General features: G+C 40.7%; 1 long non-coding RNA gene across 1 annotated transcript; it reads right to left on the bottom strand.

Annotated features, from left to right (window-relative positions):
• Positions 1-2,173: 2,173 nt before the first annotated feature.
• Positions 2,174-3,842, bottom strand: LOC139072153 (uncharacterized). The gene is made up of 6 exons (XR_011521750.1): positions 3,609-3,842; positions 2,990-3,082; positions 2,694-2,857; positions 2,548-2,619; positions 2,404-2,473; positions 2,174-2,308 (listed from the first exon to the last, which is right to left on the bottom strand). It is a non-coding gene; the product is annotated as an uncharacterized lncRNA (long non-coding RNA).
• Positions 3,843-7,909: the final 4,067 nt, after the last annotated feature.

The raw sequence follows: 7,909 nt of genomic DNA, 5'->3' as shown, positions 1-7,909 counted from the left end.
TTATAAGCCCACAAATGTGTAACTGGACTACTTATTTAAATTGACACCAGATCCGGTGACCTTTGGGACATAGTTTGACCCCCTTAGGAATGTGCTATCATCATGAAACACAGGAATCATTTACAACTCAATAGATTTTACTTTTCTGTGACGTTTCAGCCTTATTGGACCTTGTTTTCTCACAAATGGACCCAGAATGATGTGAAATTGTGCTTCGTGCAACTTAATTCTGGGTGCCATTTAAAAACCATAAGTGCTAATGACTCCATTCCTTTTTGGGGTAATGGGGCTGTTATTTGGAGTACTCTAAAACAAACCTGACCTCTCTAGGACATTCAGAAGCCAAGTTATAAGCCCACAAAGGTGTAACCGGACTACTTCTTTAAAGTGACACCAGGCCCGGTGACCTTTGGGACATGGTTTGACCCCCTATAGGAATGTGCGATCATCATGAAATGTTCAGATCACTTACAACTGAATAGATTCTACCTTCCTGTAACGTTTCAGCCTGATTGGACCTTGTTTTCACACAAATGGAACCAGAATGATGTGAAATTGTGCTTCGTGCAACATAATTCTGGGTGCCATTTACAAACCATAAGTGCTAATGACTCCATTCCTTTTTGTGGTTGTAGGGGCTGTTGATTGGAGAACTCTGAAACAAACCTGATCTCTCTAGGACATTCAGAAGACAAGTTATAAGCCCACAAAGGTGTAACTGGACTACTTTTTTAAATTGACACCAGATCCGGTGACCTTTGGGACATAGTTTGACCCCCTTAGGAATGTGCTATCATCATGAAACACAGGAATCATTTACAACTCAATAGATTTTACTTTTCTGTGACATTTCAGCCTGACTGGACCTTGTTTTCACACAAATGGACCCAGAATGATGTGAAATTGTGCTTCGTGCAACATAATTCTTTGTGCCATTTAAAAACCATAAGTGCTAATGACTCCATTCCTTTTTGGGGTAATAGGGGCTGTTCATTGGAGCACATTAAAACAAACCTGACCTCTCTGAGACATTCAGAAGCCACGGTATAAGCCCCCAAATGTGTGTTTGGAACCCAGCCTTTAAAGTGCATGTCAAGTGTGCCTCAGAGTCTTACCCCACCCACGTATCAATTTTGAAAACTGCAACATTAGTAGGCGTTGCCTGGAGGACCGAGAGGGCGGAGCCGTGGCAGTGACGAAGAGACGGCTAACTAGACGAAGCTAGCTCCCTTCACTCTGAGCAGTCATTAGAAGTGGAGGACGTTTCTCCCCCTCCTTACCCAGACACTCGAGAAGAAAGGGACCAAGTCTATTTGGAGGAGACAAGCGGACATGAGCCTTATTGTTTTGAGCTTGTGAGTTGCCTGAAATTACTGGAACCGACCCAACAGACCCATCTCTGAACGTAAGTAGCCGTTAGCCATAGCATTGGATTAGCTGCAGGGTTTGTCTCCATGGCCCTAAAAAGCTAGTATTCAGCATGTTTTAGAGATTTATCTGCATCAACACACCTGGTTTTAATCAGCAACAAACAGCTGAGCTGCTTAACAGCTTATCTAACCTGTTAAAGCAGGAAAATCCACTGAAACGTGCTGGATAGCAGCTCTCCAGGAGATCTGGGCTCAAGCTAGTCTGCTGCATAAAGTTATGAAAATATCCCATGAGAAAATTATTCTGTAATGTGTTCAGCCCATTAAAACTGCCCTGATTTCATTATTTATTTACTGATACTAGCTGCTCTTGGTTGCAGGTGATCCTCTGGTGTCTGCAGCTGGTCTCCTGCTAATGTCGTCGGGATCAGGAGCTTCCAGAAGAATGTGCCTTTCAATGACTCTTTCCCTTTTATTTGTTATATTAATTAAATAAATCTCAATTTATATATTTCCTGTTTTTGTTCATGTCCATAAATACTTAAACATGCTTGAAATTAAAACGAGCTTTTAACAGTGAGGTGCTAGTTTAATTCATCACAATAGAGCTAGTTAAACATGCGACAATGTGATAATTCAATTAATGTAATTTATAAATATCCATTAAAATATCAAAACTGGAATCAAAATGAGATATTTGGCAGCACAAAAAACTTGTCAAACACAATATTTATTATAATAATTGTAGGCAGACAGGAGACAGAGCTGATGGAGGTTCTCAGTCATCAAAGGATGGCTGAAGGCTTTCCAGGAACAGGAGATGTGGTGTTGTCTCTTCTCTCTCTATTCTGCCAGATGAGCTGGTAGGTTACAGGTGTGTGAGGACATCCTCATGCTGTCATAACCAGATGACAGGAGTTATCAGGTGATCAGCCAGGCTAATGATGAGATGCAGAAAGAAAACAAATCATGCAGAAAGAAAACAAATCCAGGACAGTGTACAGTAATAAAAATAATATGTGGTGTTTCTTACCTTATGTGCTCTTATTGAGTATTAACGTGTGCCTGCCTCATGGTGTAGAGTCCATATTTTGCTGAGTGTCCTGCAGTAATGCAGGTTATTAGTTAATTTACTTTTGATAGCAAAAACAAAATATTTAATTTAAAAGTTATTTACCAGGTGAATCAGCTCACACGTCACCACCTGGTGGTGACCACCAAGTGTCACAGGGCCAGAATCAGTAGCCTCCTTCATGATGTAATCACATACTTATTTAATTGTTAATATCTTAAAAATTCAGAAATGTTTTAATTTTTTTTTACCTTGAACAGTTCACTGAGCTTGCACTGTCACTGAGGTGGAAGCTGGAATCAACAGCAGACACCTCACACCGTGGTCTTTTCAGGAGGTGTGGATGCTCTGGGACCTTCTGGAAGATGAATTTCTGTCATGGTCCCTGTGTCACAAGACACTGAGGCTGTGAGCTCTATAAAAACAAAGAAGCAGCACATTTATAAATGTTTAAAAGAGCATAAAATCACTTGTAACAATCTGTAAAACAAATTAAAACTAGAAGGTAATAAAATGTTTACATAGAAGATTATTAAAAATAATTCACCTTTGCTACGGGTAACACCACGTCAGCCTGGACAAGTGCATTCTTGCAGATTACTAAATCAGTCTGACAGCCAGTGTCTTGGGTAGATTTAGCCTGAAAAAAAATAGAAGCACATTGATGTTTATAAAGTCAGATAAAATACAAAAGAAACTGTCCCATATAGGCGCTTTATAACATTCCTAGTGTGTGATGTTATTATAAAGTAAAAGTCAGTCACATATGATGTGGAGACCCTGAAATGCGACCTCCTGAACAGAATTCCTCATGGAACCGGGTCACGCTGTGCTAGATTTCACGCTGTAATGCTGTCTGTCAACTAGTGCTGCGTCAGTTTAGAGTCACTGTTGCTGAATTACCGACTGACACAAAAACAACCCGAATTTTCTCTGAGCCTGACAGTCATGTGGACCGTTTTGTCGGCCAGGGCTTCGAGATATGTTCCGATTCGCCGCTGATTCTACCCTTACATCCCGTTCCACATTTTGTGAACTTGACAAAATAGCCCGAAGGCAGTGCAGACTGATATTAGCTAAATGGAGTGAACCACGTCTCTCAAACTTTGCATTTAGGTAGGAAATTGTCTTTAGAAGATGTTAAAACTTTCATTTAGCTTACTCACCTCAGACTGTAGCCCGTCATGGTGGGGGAGCAGAGTCGGTGGGCTGCATCTAAATCGCGGAAGAGCCACGGTGGGCACAGCCTCCCTCTTGGAACGGAGACGTGCAGAATCGCGGGTAAAATGCTGGTTGCAAACTACAGCACCAGGCGGGAGCTGAATCTTTTCCAGACACGCAACCACTGGCGCCTAATTTCTAAGTCCAGCGGAAAGGAGTGCAACCCGACAGAGCTCCGCAACCATACTACACTACACCATCTCACCATGCTAACACGATATGGAGCACTAAACCCGAACTACTTTCCTAATTACACTAACAGCCAAACAGTAACTAAACTACAATATCCAACAGCCAAGCTAACACTAAATAAGTATGTATAACACTAAAAGCTATGCTAAAGACTAGGATATGCTAATGCTATATGCTAATGCTGAACTACGGCTAGCCTCCTACACTCTCATGCAAATCCAACTCCCAACTCGCCACAAGGCGTGGCCGAGACTCCCGATGCTTTTATAACGTTGACACAGAGCTGCTACGGAGTACTCTACTGGATTACGTAGTATCTTACTCTTTAGCCATTGGCTAAAATTTATTCAAAATGAGTCAAATTCTATGTTTTAAGCTGAAGGTGGAGCTATACTGTGGTATTTAGGCAGAATTTTTAATTTTTTAAGAAAATGCACCAAAATGCTAAAATAATGAATACACACATTTAAAACACTATTAGACACTCATTTATACAGTTCATCAGCAAAAAAAAAGTTAATTTAGACGTTACTTGCTCTTTAAGGAACAAGTGATCCGGTGACCTTTATGACCTGATTTGACACCCTTAGGAATGTGCTATCATCATGAAACACAGGAATAATTTAAAACTCAATAGATTCTACTTTTCTGTGACGTTTCAGCCTGATTGAAGCTTTTTTCTGAGAAATGGACCCAGAATGATGTGAAATTGTGCTTCGTGCAACATAATTCTGGGTGCCATTTAAAAACCATAAGTGCTAATGACTCCATTCCTTTTTGGGGTTGTAGGGGCTGTTAATTGGAGTACTCTAAAATAAACTTGACCTCTCTAGGACATTCAGAAGAAACGTTATAAGCCCATAAAGGTGTAACTGGACAACTTCTTTAAAGTGACACCAGGCCTGGTGACCTTTGGGACATGGTTTGACCCCCCATAGGAATGTGCGATCATCATGAAATGCTCAGATCACTTACAACTCAATAGATTCTACCTTCTTGTAACGTTTCAGCCTGATTGGACCTTGTTTTCACACAAATGGACCCAGAATGATGTGAAATTGTGCTTCGTGCAACATAATTCTGGGTGCCATTTAATAACCATAAGTGCTAATGACTCCATTTCTTTTTGGGGTAATAGGGGATGTTGATTGGAGTACACTAAGACAAGTCTGAACTCTTTGAGACATTCAGAAGCCAAGTTATAAGCCCACAAATGTGTAACTTGACTACTTCTTTAAATTGACACCAGATCCGGTGACCTTTGGGACATGGTTTTACCCCCTATAGGAATGTGCGATCATCTTGAAACGTTCAGATCACTTACAACTCAATAGATTCTACCTTCTTGTAGCGTTTCAGCCTGATTGGACCTTGTTTTCACACAAATGGACCCAGAATGATGTGAAATTGTGCTTCGTGCAACATAATTCTGGGTGCCATTTAAAAACCATAAGTGCTAATGACTCCATTCCTTTTTGGGGTTGTAGGGGCTGTTAATTGGAGTACTCTAAAATAAACTTGACCTCTCTAGGACATTCAGACGAAACGTTATAAGCCCATAAAGGTGTAACTGGACAACTTCTTTAAAGTGACACCAGGCCTGGTGACCTTTGGGACATGGTTTGACCCCCCATAGGAATGTGCGATCATCATGAAATGCTCAGATCACTTACAACTCAATAGATTCTACCTTCTTGTAACGTTTCAGCCTGATTGGACCTTGTTTTCACACAAATGGACCCAGAATGATGTGAAATTGTGCTTCGTGCAACTTAATTCTGGGTGCCATTTAAAAACCATAAGTGCTAATGACTCCATTTCTTTTTGGGGTAATAGGGGATGTTGATTGGAGTACACTAAGACAAGTCTGAACTCTTTGAGACATTCAGAAGCCAAGTTATAAGCCCACAAATGTGTAACTTGACTACTTCTTTAAATTGACACCAGATCCGGTGACCTTTGGGACATGGTTTGACCCCCTTAGGAAAGTGCGATCATCTTGAAACATTCAGATCACTTACAACTCAATAGATTCTACCTTCTTGTAACGTTTCAGCCTGATTGGACCTTGTTTTCACACAAATGGACCCAGAATGATGTGAAATTGTGCTTCGTGCAACATAATTCTGGGTGCCATTTAAAAACCATAAGTGCTAATGACTCCATTCCTTTTTGTGGTTGTAGGGGCTGTTGATTGGAGTATACTAAAACAAACCTGATCTCTCTAGGACATTCAGAAGCCAAGTTATAAGCCCACAAAGGTGTAACTGGACTACGTCTTTAAATTGACACCAGATCCGGTGAGCTTTGGGACATGGTTTGACCCCCTTAGGAAAGTGCTATCATCATGAAACGTTCAGATCACTTACAACTCAATAGAGTCTACCTTCCTGTAACGTTTCAGCCTGATTGGACCTTGTTTTCACACAAATGAACCCAGAATGATTTGAAATTGTGCTTAGTGCAGCATAATTCTGGGTGCCATTTAAAAACCATAAGTGCTAATGACTCCATTCCTTTTTGACTTTGTAGGGGTTGTTGATTGGAGTACACTAAAACAAACCTGATCTCTCTAGGACATTCAGAAGCCAAGTTGTAAGCCCACAAATGTGTAACTGGACTACTTCTTTAAATTGACACCAGATCCGGTGACCTTTGGGACATGGTTTGACCCCCTTAGGAAAGTGCTATCATCATGAAACGTTCAGATCACTTACGACTCAATAGATTCTACCTTCCTGTAACGTTTCAGCCTGATTGGACCTTGTTTTCACACAAATGAACCCAGAATGATGTGAAATTGTGCTTCGTGCAACATAATTCTGGGTGCCATTTACAAACAATAAGTGCTAATGACTCCATTCCTTTTTGTGGTTGTAGGGGCTGTTGATTGGAGTACACTAAAACAAACCTAACCTCTCTAGGACATTCATAAGCCAAGTTATAAGCCCACAAAGGTGTAACTGGACTACTTCTTTAAAGTGACACCAGGCCCGGTGACCTTTGGGACATGGTTTTACCCCCTATAGGAATGTGCGATCATCTTGAAACGTTCAGATCACTTACAACTCAATAGATTCTACCTTCTTGTAGCGTTTCAGCCTGATTGGACCTTGTTTTCACACAAATGGACCCAGAATGATGTGAAATTGTGCTTCGTGCAACATAATTCTGGGTGCCATTTACAAACCATAAGTGATAATGACTCCATTCCTTTTTGTGGTTGTAGGGGCTGTTGATTGGAGTACATTAAAACAAACCTGATCTCTCTAGGACATTCAGAAGCCAAGTTATAAGCCCACAAATGTGTAACTGGAATACTTCTTTAAATTGACACCAGATCCGGTGACCTTTGGGACTTGTACGTCGCTTTGGATAAAAGCGTCTGCGAAATGAATAAACATAAACATAAACATAAACATGGTTTGACCCCCTTAGGAAAGTGCTATCATCATGAAACGTTCAGATCACTTACAACTCAATAGATTCTACCTTTCTGTAACGTTTCAGCCTGATTGGACCTTGGAGTACATTAAAACAAACCTGATCTCTCTAGGACATTCAGAAGCCAAGTTATAAGCCCACAAATGTGTAACTGGACTACTTCTTTAAATTGACACCAGATCCGGTGACCTTTGGGACTTGTACGTCGCTTTGGATAAAAGCGTCTGTGAAATGAATGAACATAAACATAAACATGGTTTGACCCCCTTAGGAAAGTGCTATCATCATGAAACGTTCAGATCACTTACAACTCAATAGATTCTACCTTCCTGTAACGTTTCAGCCTGATTGGACCTTGTTTTCACACAAATGGACCCAGAATGATGTGAAATTGTGCTTCTTGCAACATAATTCTGGGTGCCATTTACAAACCATAAGTGCTAATGACTCCATTCCTTTTTGTGGTTGTAGGGGCTGTTTATTGGAGTACACTAAAACAAGCCTGACCTCTCTAGGACATTCAGAAGCCAAGTTATAAGCCCACAAAGGTGTAACTGGACTACTTCTTTAAAGTGATACCAGATCCGATGACCTCTGGGACATGGTTTGA

The sequence above is a fragment of the Nothobranchius furzeri genome, chromosome 10 (assembly GCF_043380555.1).
Source record: "Nothobranchius furzeri strain GRZ-AD chromosome 10, NfurGRZ-RIMD1, whole genome shotgun sequence".
NCBI lineage: Eukaryota > Metazoa > Chordata > Actinopteri > Cyprinodontiformes > Nothobranchiidae > Nothobranchius > Nothobranchius furzeri.
This window is presented reverse-complemented; position numbering and strand designations above follow the sequence as displayed.